Source organism: Panthera tigris, chromosome B1 (assembly GCF_018350195.1).
Source record: "Panthera tigris isolate Pti1 chromosome B1, P.tigris_Pti1_mat1.1, whole genome shotgun sequence".
NCBI classification, from domain to species: domain Eukaryota; kingdom Metazoa; phylum Chordata; class Mammalia; order Carnivora; family Felidae; genus Panthera; species Panthera tigris.
Genome location: NC_056663.1, coordinates 18107623 through 18120072, shown reverse-complemented (window position 1 = coordinate 18120072; position 12450 = coordinate 18107623). Strand labels below are relative to the sequence as shown.

Here is a 12450-nt window from a genome sequence, read left to right as displayed (position 1 = left end):
AAATTCTATGACAATATTCCTCCATGACAATACCCCTTTTTCTCTGCTGGAATGACCTTGTCTACCTGGGGCGGGGGGGGGGGGGGGCAAAAAAAAAACCTCTGACTTATCCTGCAAGACTCATTTCAAAGTTTTCTCTATGGGATTCTTTTGAATCTACCCAGAATTGGCAGGTCTCTTCTCTTTGCTTGCATTGGGTCTTGTATAAACACTGTTACAGTAGATATTACCCTGTGTTGCAATGATTTGGCCTATGCCTGCTTCCTCTAGTAAACTGGAAGTTCTTGGACTCAGAGGCATCTTATTTGCCACAACATCCTTAGAACACATGCACTTGGACTAAATAAATGCTATTTAATGAATTTTTGTTGATCAAGTGGTTAGATAATGCTATGCTTGAGCAATGAGACACTAACAAGTGCCAAAAGGACATTGTTTTCCTTATTAGAGTTTATAATCTCTGACAGAGAAACTTACCTATCCACACAGCATGAAGTCACAGAACTCCGACTCTCCCAGAATGCTGGGAATAGCAGTGTGACACTGTAAGCAGTGCTTACACTACCTAGAAACCCACACGGATTACCACCACATTGTCTAAAATCGACATCCAACCTCGAGCAAGAATATTGCTCCATGGAATGGTATGGTTAGGTCAAGAGAACAGAAGTCACTTGGAAAAAAAATCTAAAAAATAATATCTTGAGAAGTTACAGTGCTTCTCTCTAAGATGTAATTGATTCAGAAGGATATTTCTTACTAATGGCAAGTTGAATAGTTTTAGAATTAACAGATCAAGTTTGGCAAACCATTTGGACCCCTTGATTCTAACTTCCTCTTTCTGGCAGGATGCTGATCCCGTTTCAACTTGGACACTTCCTTAGTGATGAGAATCTCATTGGTTTGGAGGCAACTATTTAATTTTGCATTATTCATGTTAGTTTGAAATCTGTCTTTTTATAATTTCTTCCATTGACTTGTTGGGTTTTTTTTTAAGCTACATTTAATTGTTTTTCCATAGAAAGCTACATGTATTTGAACACAGCTATCATTTTTCCCAAAGCTTCCTTTCTCCAGGATTAGAAAAACTGCATTTCATGTGGTAATTTCCTATGTGATATTAATTTAAAGCCTTTTAGCTCTATTTGGTTGTATTCCAATGGACAAATTGCAGTGCATTGCTCAAATATGGAATTCAGCACTGCAGACATAACCTATACACTGCAGCCTATAAGGAGACATCATTCCTCACTTTATGTGTATGATATACACATTTATTGTAATCAAATATTGTATTAGATTCAGTGAATAAGAGGATCAAAATATTGTTTGCCAAGAACTGTTCTTGGGGCTGTGAGAAAGGTGAGTAAACAGAGTCTTTGCTTCAAGAAGCCCACACCGTAACAAAAACTAACAGTACCCTCTTATTATATTCTAATATCTATAATTGAGGTATAAGCAAAGTATGGTCACCAAGTGAACTCATATATTAGGCTTTTAGACAATTGAATATCTCTGTGTTTTTTTGAGATGACTTGATATTTGTCGAGATCACCCTAATTCACACTTGTGCTGCTAATTTTTTTAAAATCTAAATGTCAGACTCTATGCATATCTCCCCTAATTGTATCTTGTTGATTTTGTTCCAATTCCAGCCTGTCCAGGTCTTTTAAATCTTTATTCTGTCATCAGGCACATTAGTTTCCCTTTCTAAGCTTTGTGTCACCTCTAAGTCTGATAGAAACAGAGAAACAGAGAACATTCTTTACGTGAACAAAATGGTTTGTGTTCTATTTTCCCAGCAGAAATATGTGTTTGGGAATTTGGTTAATGGGAAGTGGTGAGGCATATATTTAGAAAAGGCAGTTTATTCACCCTGGACAAATATAGACATTTGGAATTCTACCCGCGATGACTCATAGAAAGCACAGAGGCTTCTCATCCTCTGACTGTTGCACGGTGTTAGCTGTTGGCCTATGGTGAAGTCAGGGCCTGAGAAACAAAAGATGGCAATGGTTGATTGCTTTTCACACCAATTTCTGACTGTACTGCAAGTTAAATGGCCACCTCAATTCCAGCCATCTTAGGGTAGTTTATGATGTGCTTACAATAATCAAACTTTTTTAGGGGTGTCTGGGTGGCTCAGTCGGTTGAGCGCCTGACTTCCCTTCAGGTCATGATCTTACAGTTTGTGAGTTCAAGCCCCGCATCGGGCTCTGTGCTGACAGGCCAGATCCTGGAGCCTGCCTTGGATTCTGTGTTTCCCTCTGCCTCTTCCCCTCCCCAACTTGTTCTCTCTCTCTCCCTCCCCCCCAAAAATAAATAAATAAACAAACAAACAAACAGACAAACATTTTTAAAAAATCAAACTTTCTTTACATCTCCATTTGAATGACATCTTGCTAGGGAGTCCTCTTAACATCTCTGCTTCTGCATTCCTTGTCCCTTGCCCTGCTGCATTGTTTCCCATGGCTCTTGTCACCATCTGGCATATGCCATATGTCTTACTTGTTTATTGTAGGGTTCACTTCATCCCCGCTGCCCACATGCACTGGACTATAAATTCCTTACTACAGTGTCCTCACTGCTCTGAACAGTTCCTGGCATTACTACATGCTCTCTTGGCATGTGCTCAATAAATGTTTGTTGAATAAATGAATGGCTATGGTGGTAAATTGTTCTTGTATTTGTCTGGCAAAGGATTTTAAAAAATAATGACTGATAGAAACATGACAGGGTCATGATCCTTGAAAAGATCATATTAATTATACAAAGGATTTTGAGCTTCTCTACATAAAAGAACTTCATATGTACTTTTAGTATATGATGTTGTTCCTTAGTGATGTATACAAAAGGGTTTGTGAAATAGTAATAATAGATACCCTTTCACCAAATTACCACGTAATAAGCTAACTGCTTAACATTTATTTTGTCATTAAGTATCACAATATTCTCATAGAGTAGATTTTATTGTGCATTTTGTTTATGTGGAAATGGAGATCAAAGAACCTTAGCCACTGATCAATGACCCACCGCCACTCAAGGTTCCAGAGCCCCAAACTGTGTCTGTTAAAGCTACTCCCTCCTTGCAACATTTAGTGGCAAGTAATAAACAAAGAAACAAATGTCTCTTCCTTTTATGAAACTTCTAGTACAGTTGATACAGCTGATCAGAGGTCTGCAGTGAGTATAGCTGTATGCTCAAGTTGGCTGTGCTTAGGAAGGTGACCACCAAAATGACATCTGGATATTTTCCACTCCCAGCTTTTCTTGCAAATCAAATTTGCCAAGAAAATCAGGTAAAGTAATGCTTTTGAAGCTGTCAGCATTCTTTACATCTGAAACAAGTTATGCGTTTTCTATCACATTCATCACCCCCTCAACAAAGATTTTATAATCCAAATGGGAGAGCTATGGGAAGAAAAGTTTGCACTTCTCTTGTGCTGGCAATTTTGTTAGGTAAGATAAACTAACAAAGCTTGCTCTTCAGACCCTATCTGAATTTTGAAACTCTCACAGACGCAATTTTCACCCAGGGGTTACCAGAAGGAAGAAAAGGGATTGCTTATAAACCAGACAGATATTGCCGGGAAGGGACTGATGGTGGCTGTACTGTGACATGGCCCTTTGCAGAGCCATTCTTTCAGCTTCCCCCATGCAGATTGCCTGATGTCAGCAATGACCTTGGATAGCTGCGCTTTTGGAAACCATTAGAGGGAGACCCTCCAGCTTTTGCACCTCTGGTGCATGGCGTAATTATTGATCCCACTCTGCGACACTTTGCTGAAATGTATGTGCTCTGCACTTTTACAGAGGTCATATCTTCCCCATTTGGAAAACTCTCTCTTTCCTCACGTGCCCAAGCATCATGTGTTTCCTGTCAGCACCACTTACAGAGAGAGGTAAAACGGATGAGAAGGAAGACAGAAAAAGTCAGCACTCCGCAAAGACTACGCAGTCTGTTAGGTGCAGTTCCTGACACAGTTTCTTCAGTACTTTGCTCGGAGTCCCTTCCTGTCAACAGTTCTGGGATGGGTGAGCAGATTCTCAGGGTGGCTGCCGTGCCTTCCTCATCTCCTTCAGCCAACTTAAAACGATCTGATTTGGGAAATGTTGGGCTTCATCCCCACAGGCACCTCAGGTCTTGATCTTAATTATGGCAGGGAGCAGATAACGGGCTGCTCTCCAAGATGAGTTCCAGTCTGACCTAGTGCATTTGAAGACTTTGTAACAAAAGGTGGTGAGCTCATTAGCATATAGATAGAGCAGAAACAAAATTAAGACTAACTCCCTTGTAAGACTTCATCCGCCGACCTCAGTCTAGTTTGGAGGCAGCCCATTCAGGGAAACGTAGATCCATCATAGACCCAGTTTTCCTCATCTCGGCAGAAGGGATAGAGACAGGTACCCAGAAACCCTATTTCCTAAGTAGGCATTCCTGTTTTGACAGCTGTGCAGTAAACCACAGTCCTGCGTCGGGACTCCAAAGCCTTGGTCACTAGGCAGGGTCATACCCACAACACTGCATTTCTTCAGTGCAGGGTCAGTGGGAGAAATAGTGTCACCCTTCCTGAAACACTACTTTCCTTCCTTCGTTACCAGATCAAAAATAGTAACAACAACAGACCTAGTGAACAGACCATTTAAACATAGTAACTTTAAAACTCTATTCATAAAGTAAAAATATTACTAAGTATCTACTGTATGTGGGACATTGCATAAATTTCTGGAGTGACATAAAATACAGTACCATCTTTTTCAAAATCTTGAAATTTTTGGCGGAGTTTGGGGGGGGGGGAGGGAGGACGCAGACTTTGAAACCAGAATTGCCAAGCAATATTTTATCATGTCATTTGTTATCTATATCTGTGAACGTTGTCCCCACACCCTCAATTTCATCTGTGACAAGCCAAGTTCTTTGTCTTGACAAACAAGATCATCCATGGTCTGTCTAGTCCAGTCTGCTTCTCCAGCCTCATCTTTCCCTTTGTCCTGCCTGACATCTTCTAGTCCAGCATCAACTGTCTGCCAGCACTTTCCTCGATGTTCCACAGAGGTTTTTCATCTCTCTTGCCCTTTCTTTCTATGAAAGAAAGCAGACGTCTGAAACATTCCGCTGAATAAAGGCCCACAGACTAAGACAGGAGAAACAAAGTGAGGTTGTTTATGGAGAGTCAAGTCTATCCAGAAAAGTATTGTGGTCTTCATTGAGAGGGCGGCTGGGAGCCACTGATGGTTCATGAGAAAGAGAATTACATAGTATCATACTTGGTTTTGGCAGCACTGTGGAGGATGGTTTAAAATTCATTGTCTTAGAAATCCAGGAAAGAGTATTTCAAGAGGAGTGTCGCCTCTGTGAAACTGGATGGAACTGAGAAAAGACTACTTGTAGGCATGGAACCAGCAGGGGTGGAGACGAAGGATAAAACGTATGACCAGGGGAGGGCAGGAGACACCAGAGGGACGGAGACTGCAAGTGAAGCGGAAGAAGTAACTTCGGAAATTCGTGTAGATTCTTTCCTCTAAGAAAGGAGAGCAGAAGGAGAAAACCTGAGGTGAAAGCAGGGTGGAGGAGATTTAATATTGATAATTCAGTATCAAAGTAGGGTATCTTTTACATTCTCATTTAGGGAAAGACAGGTCTGATGATGACTGCAAAGAGAACGAGGGATGGGTTTTGAGTTTGGATAGAGTGGGAAGGGTCCAGGGCAGTGCTGTCGGAAAGAAGAGAAGGAGTCAGTGTTCAGTTAAGAACTGACACCACACCCCTGGGCTCTTGCCTGAAATACCCTATCGTGACTCTTTGTTTCGTTTTTGTGGAGGCCACCACCACGGTTCCAGGTACCTACTGCAGACCAACAGACCACCCTTCTGTTATATTCATGATCTCTGGGTCGTAAATCAGGACACGGCTTGCCTGGGTGGGTCTTCTGCTCCACATGTCACTGGCTGAGGTCACCCCGTTTATTCAGCTGGCGGCTGACGGGCTCTGGAGTGTCCAAGCAGGCTTCACTCTCGCGTCCGGCACTTTGGCAGGCATGGCTGGGAACTCGCACACCTGCGTCCCTCTCCATGCACCGGGGAGATTTTACATACAATCCCACCAAGATTCTCCAGACTTCTAACACGGTGGCTTGGGAAAAGAAGCAGCCAGCCAGGCTGCAGGTCTGGGACTGGAAGCCAGCACAGAGCCACTTCCACAGTTGCTTCTTGGTCAAAGCAAGTGGAGAGCTTCTCTGGGGAAGGGAATTTCAAGGGCAGGGTTGGAAGGGGTGCCAAAGCACTTGGAGTACCTGTTTACTTTCGCCAAAGCGTTAGTCATTGTCTAACGTGTATTTTTCTCCTGGATCCCCCACTGGAACACACAGAGCAGGAAGTTTTTCTGTTTTGTCCCAAGGGTCTGATACATAGTAGACACGTCCTATTTGTCACATGGATGATGGGAGAATGTAGACAGGAGAGTGGGTAATACGGGAATGAAGTGCCCAGGGCTGTGGTCTTCCAGGTAGGTAGGGAAGAACATCAAGAGACTGCAAGTTCATGGGTCCTTCCACATACCTGTACGAAGATTACAGCACTTCCCATCAGCCACTGTGGCTGAGTAAGGCTGTGGCTTTAGCCTCCGGGAAGAAACCATATCAGCCTCTTTAGCACACATGCTCCAGAGTCCTAGTGAATATATTTATGTTTATTCCAATGGGAAGCCCTCCTTCAGTTGCATTGACAAGTTACCAATTAATCGTGTGGTTTGTAGGAGTCTTCATCTAAATATCATAGACTGGATTTGCAGTTCAGGAATCCCTCCAAAATTGTGTAGACAGATGTATCTTAGGAGAGGCCCTGTGGGTTTCATCAGTCTCTCAAAGGGAGATTTGACCCAAAAATATTACAAAGCACTGTCAGAATAAACTATATTTGGATTTTACCTTTTAAATATGAAAGCCGTCTTTCAAATACTATGAAGAAAAAAAAATAACCTGAAATAGGAAAAAAAAAAAAAGGCCACTTCTAACACAAACTAAGGCCACTTATGTAGCAAGCAAATTGATGCAATACTATTTAATGATTCCCCCGGAGCTATTAAGTTTGATTTGGTTAGTGGCATGTGAACCTGCAGGGATTTACAGGTAAAGTTATTCTACCTACAAAGAGAAGCCATAGCATTGTGTCAAAAAGTCACTTAAAAAGGAAAAAAAAAAAGTATTAGGGGAGACTTAGACTGTAAAAAGGTATGTTTCTCAATTAGTGCTTAAAAGCCTCTGATTATAATGTGGTAATTTATTTTTTCTTAAAAAGAATCTCCTAAGTATATTTTAACAATTGAACTAAAATTATAACTCCATTATTTGAAAATACTTTCACATACTTTTCTTTCCTCCTCTTTACTCACTAAAAATAAGAAGTTTTTTTTTTTAAGCTTATGCTTGTCCAACTTTTAACAATATACCAATATAATGGGGATATAGAAGGTCAAGTATTTTAAAAATTGAATAGTTTGGGGGCACCTGGGTGGCTCAATCAGTTAAGTGTCCGACTCTTGATTTTGGCTGAGGTCGCGATCTCACAGTTTGTGAGTTCGAGCCTTGCATTGGGCTCTGCTGACCTTGTGGAGCCTGCTTGGGATTCTCTCTTTCTCCTGCTCTCCGTCTGCCCCTCCCCACTCTCATAATAAATAAATAAACTTAAATTGAATAGTGTATAAATTGAGGTTATAAAGATATTAGGGAGATTATATCTAGAAACATAAAATCTCCAGATAAGCTAATGTAGGTTTAAAATGGTTCATAAATATTAAGATGCAAAGGACTTTATAAAGTTTTGTTCATTTCCTTATTTTTATATGTGAAGTACCTAAAGGATATCACTATTAGAGTTTCTTGTTACTTGTTACGACCCAGTTTTACACAGGCTAGAGCTACATCTCAGCCCTTGCCGGATTCCCTTCTCAATGCCCGCATTCTGTGAAATGAACAATCACTGCATGAGATCACCCTTGACTTCTTTCCAGTCGCACGGATCTGGTACCCTCATCTTCTTAGCTGGAATCTCAGATTCTAGAACTTTCTGGGTCATATAGCCCAGGTGGGAAATGCATAGATAAATACACTTACACAATCTGTATTCTGATTCAGGCCTTGTTCCCAATCCATAGCTCAAATCCTGTGTTTCCCCCGTCTGCTCAAAAGTCTACTCCATTACTCAAGATTCTCATGATTTTCCTCCAAGATAATACCTTTACCTCATGTTCCTGATGCTAAACTACTTTATTTTTTCTTTTGAGTGCTGCTGGGACAAAACTCTGTATAACAGTCCATTTTCTTTTCAAGTGCCAGTAACGGCTTCTCATTGCTCAATGAAGCAATACTGTGCCTCTTCTTTCTCTCCTACCAACGCACAGGTGACATGACCAGTTAGACAAGGATGAGTGAGAACGAGGTTGCAATTTATGATTGATTAATTCATAAATAAAGATCCAACAAAAGAATATAGGAGAATTTTTTTTTTTAATTACCCCTAGTTTGGGATCCAGGATCCAGGAGTCAACTATGTGAAGATACAGTGTTAGTAAAATACGCACAGTGTGAGTGTGAGTCTGGTACATAGGACAGAAGTGAACGGCTGTATTATACTTTCTGGGTCACAGGAATTTGTGTCCAGTTGGCTCTGGATCTAAATACGTGTGATGTGTGTATGCAAGTGGTAGAGAGACTTGATAGGGAAGCAGCACTCTGGTCCTTGCTGGACATTTGCATAGGCGTAAGAATTGCAGGGGTGCCTGGGTAGCTCAGTGGGTTAAGCAGTGGACTCTTGGTTTTGGCTCAGGTCAAGATCTCCTGTTTCTGGGTTCAAGCCCCGCATCAGGGTCTGCAGCTGGCAGCACAGAGCCTGCTTGGAATTCTCGGTCTCTCCCGATCTGTGCCCCTCCCCGACTCGTACTGTCTCTGTCTCTCTCAAAATAAATAAATAAACTTAAAAAAAAAAAAAGAATAAGAATTGAAGGAAGAAGGTGTGCAAACTCTATGATCAACCTGTGGTCTATCAGTCACCAACATAGGCTCACTCACTCAGTTGGGATAGGCTCTTTCCTTGGCCCCCAAAACAGTAAGCTTCCCTTCTCATCTCTGTTAATGCTGTCACCCTTCATTTGAGACATGCCTCTGTATCTTCTCCACATAGCCAAATCCTTCCGTTCTACTTCGCATTTCATTTCAAATGCCACTGAGAGGAGTTCCAATTCCATTTCATTCATGGTGCCGTCTCTAGCTTCTTCATACTGACCTGTCTCTTCTCGGAACTTCTGCACACACAGTGAATAATGGCCACTTCATACGCACTCAGTTTCATCAGTAGAGAACAGGGAACATGTTTTTAACTTGTTTTCTGTCTTACATGCCTCCTAGCATAGTTCTAAGAGCAACAAATAGCCTTTGGATGATTGTTTTAATCAAAGCTCAGTTTTTCCAAGAAATTATTAAGCTTTGGGATTGTAATATTTGGAAAGAGCAAGAGAGAAATACAACAATCATAAAACCACAGAAGTTAAGACCTGAGAGTGATATTAGACATCATCTCTTTCCACCCCCTCAGTTGATGCACCAGGGTATGCAGAATAACTTGGTAATTTCCATCAAGCTAAGCAGTAAACTAGTAACAGACCCAAGGCCAGATCAGGACTCCAGCCCTATTCTAATACTTTTTGCTAAGCTGGACTATGGTCTAAAGTACCTCATGAAAGGCAAAATTGATTGAAAAGATTTTAAATATGCTTGCCTTTTGAAATCGTACTTAGGCATGCCTTCGTACAAGCTGCAAAATACGTAGTTTGAATCCTAGTGTAGCTGACACTGTTGGCTGACTATCCAGTGCCCTTTCTAAGACTTTATTATTACGTCAGCGTATCCACACAGAAGCGCAGACAACCCAGAGGCATGGGTATGTGCCCCGATGAAATCTAAAAGCTCTCAGTCCTCTTGATGTTGCCACTGTGTGGTATGGTTTTTTTGTTTGTTTTTTGTTTTTTGTTTTTTGTTTTCATTAATAAGATACAATTGTGCAGTCTCTCTCTGCTGGTCAGGACAGCAGCATGGTGGGTGCTGAGGTGTGGGCCTCACTGGAGCATCAACCGGATGGGCACCCTGGCCATCCGCACGGAGGTCGTGGGGCACCCGGAGGTGTTTACAGTTGAAGAACAGTTGAAGAAATGACGCCTCATATCCAGCATTTGAAAGGAGCACACAGTAAGAACTTATTTCTTAGAGACAAGAAGAAAAAAAGCTATTGGCTGGTGACACTTCATGTTCAAATGATCTTGCCAAGCAGTTAGGCGTTGGGAGTGGGGATCTTTGGTTTGCTGAGGAAACAGCCATGCTAGAAAAGCTAAAAGTTGGCCAAAGCTGTGCCACACCCTTGGCACTCTTCTGTGGTGATGGAGATGTGAAATTTGTTCTGGATTCTGCTTTTTTGGAAGGTAGACGCAGAAAGGCATACTTTCATCCAATGACCAGTGCTGCAACCATGGGATTGAGCCCTGAAGACTTTCCCACATTTGTGAAGAAGATGGGATATGATCTCCTGGTGCTAAATTTTGGTAAAAAGCAACGAATCGGGCTGGTGTTTAGAATATGTTTATTTCTGAAAGCTGTTTTTCTTATTTGTAATTTCTTAAAAAAACATTAAAAGTGACAAGAGTATTTTTTTAAAAAAAGATAGAATTGAAAATCTGCTGGGAAATGACTACCTATACAAATAAAAACAACGATATCTCTGTGTGGAGAAGGTTTTTGGATCTTTATCTCTTTGCCCTTTTTGTGTCTGGAGTTCAGATGTGATACTGGAAGCATAGGAGCCATCTTGTGATCATGAGGATGAAAGCCACAACCAAGGATTAAGAACAGTGTGATAGAAGGAATCCAAGTCCTTGATAGCATTCATGAGAAGCTGACCCTGTCCTGAGTCAACTCCAGACTTCTAAATAAGAACTGTAAATCCTTCCTTGTCTAGTCCATTAGTTATTACATTTTCCTTTACTTTTGTATAATAACACCCCACTCCCCACCAAAGACATAATCACAAAATATGTTAACATGCAGGAGAACTGGTGACCTCGTCATTCATATTATTTGACGAGGCACTTTGGCAGTGGCTTTGCTGCAATGGAACTTTTCAGTTCATAAAAGCATACCTGTTTTATAAAATGGCCTAAATATGCTAAGCATTTATCCTAAGCCCTTTAAATATATCATCATCATCATTGTAGAGACTGTGTGAGGAATTCATTGCTATCTTCTTTATAAGGAAGAACATTTAAAGCAGTTGCTTATCACATAGTAAGTGATAAACGTCCCTGTGATATGTATGATCATGTTTTGTCCATTGGTCACACCACATAATAAGCCATGTGAAATGCAGTTGTGTTAATTAACGTATTGTTTTAAAATTTAATATAGTTGACCAGCAATCTTGTTTTCTTCTCCAGAAATGAAACTTTAAAACTATAGTAAAAAATACAGAACCTGGGGGCGCCTGGGTGGCTCAGCCGGTTGAGCGGCGGACTGCCGCTCAGGTCACGATCTCTCGGTCTGTGAGTTCCAGCCCTGCGTCGGGCTCTGTGCTGACAGCGCAGAGCCTGGAGCCTGCTTCCGATTCTGTGTCTCCCTCTCTCTCTGGTCCTCCCCCCATTCATGCTCTGTCTCTCTCTGTCTCGAAAATAAATAAACGTTAAAAAAAAATTTAAAAAAATACAGAACCTGGATGATGCATATGTAACCTAGACAGAAAATTAAGTTGTGAAGTTCTGAAACTGTTAATTTGATAGTTTTGTGAAGAATTCATCATAGAACTGATTTCATTTTTTTCTCCGGCTGGAGCTTGGCATTACATTGGGCTGGTAATTATTGCAGGTGTAGAGGCCTCAAACGAACTCAAATGTTACATTCCACAGCCCTTCAGCATTTTGACACCAGGTTCTTTCAAACTGGAATAGCTTCTAGACTTGCTTTCCTCTTACAAAAACATCATCTAGGTTTAGATTCCAAAGGGCGTAAATCCCTAAATCTTTCAGGTAATTTGTGGTTTCTGATTCTTTGTTCTCTAGGAATTATTTTCTTCATTGTTCCCTCAGAAAACAAAAGCGAGCATGAAAAATGATAAAGGATGCTCCTAGATAAAAGGAGTAAATATCTATGACAATCAAACAAGACAGTTGAATACTCACACCACTTGAATTGCCAGTAATTAGAGCATCTTTTTTAAAAAGGTAATTGAAAATCTGGTTTTATCAGCTCAACTGAGGAAAGTGGTATTTTGGAGTCAACTGTAAATGTACATCAAGTACATCAAGTCTTCAAGTGAAGACTCCATTAAGGAGAAAACTACCGAGCTGAATGCATTTTTTGATAGAGAAATTGATAGAGAAATTAAAGAAGGTCATCAGAATAACAAGCACAGCAA

At 41.0% G+C, this 12450-nt stretch overlaps 1 pseudogene; it reads left to right on the top strand.

Annotated features, from left to right (window-relative positions):
* The first annotated feature begins 10084 nt into the window (after positions 1–10084).
* LOC122238057 lies at positions 10085–12163 on the top strand (annotated as a pseudogene).
* Positions 12164–12450: the final 287 nt, after the last annotated feature.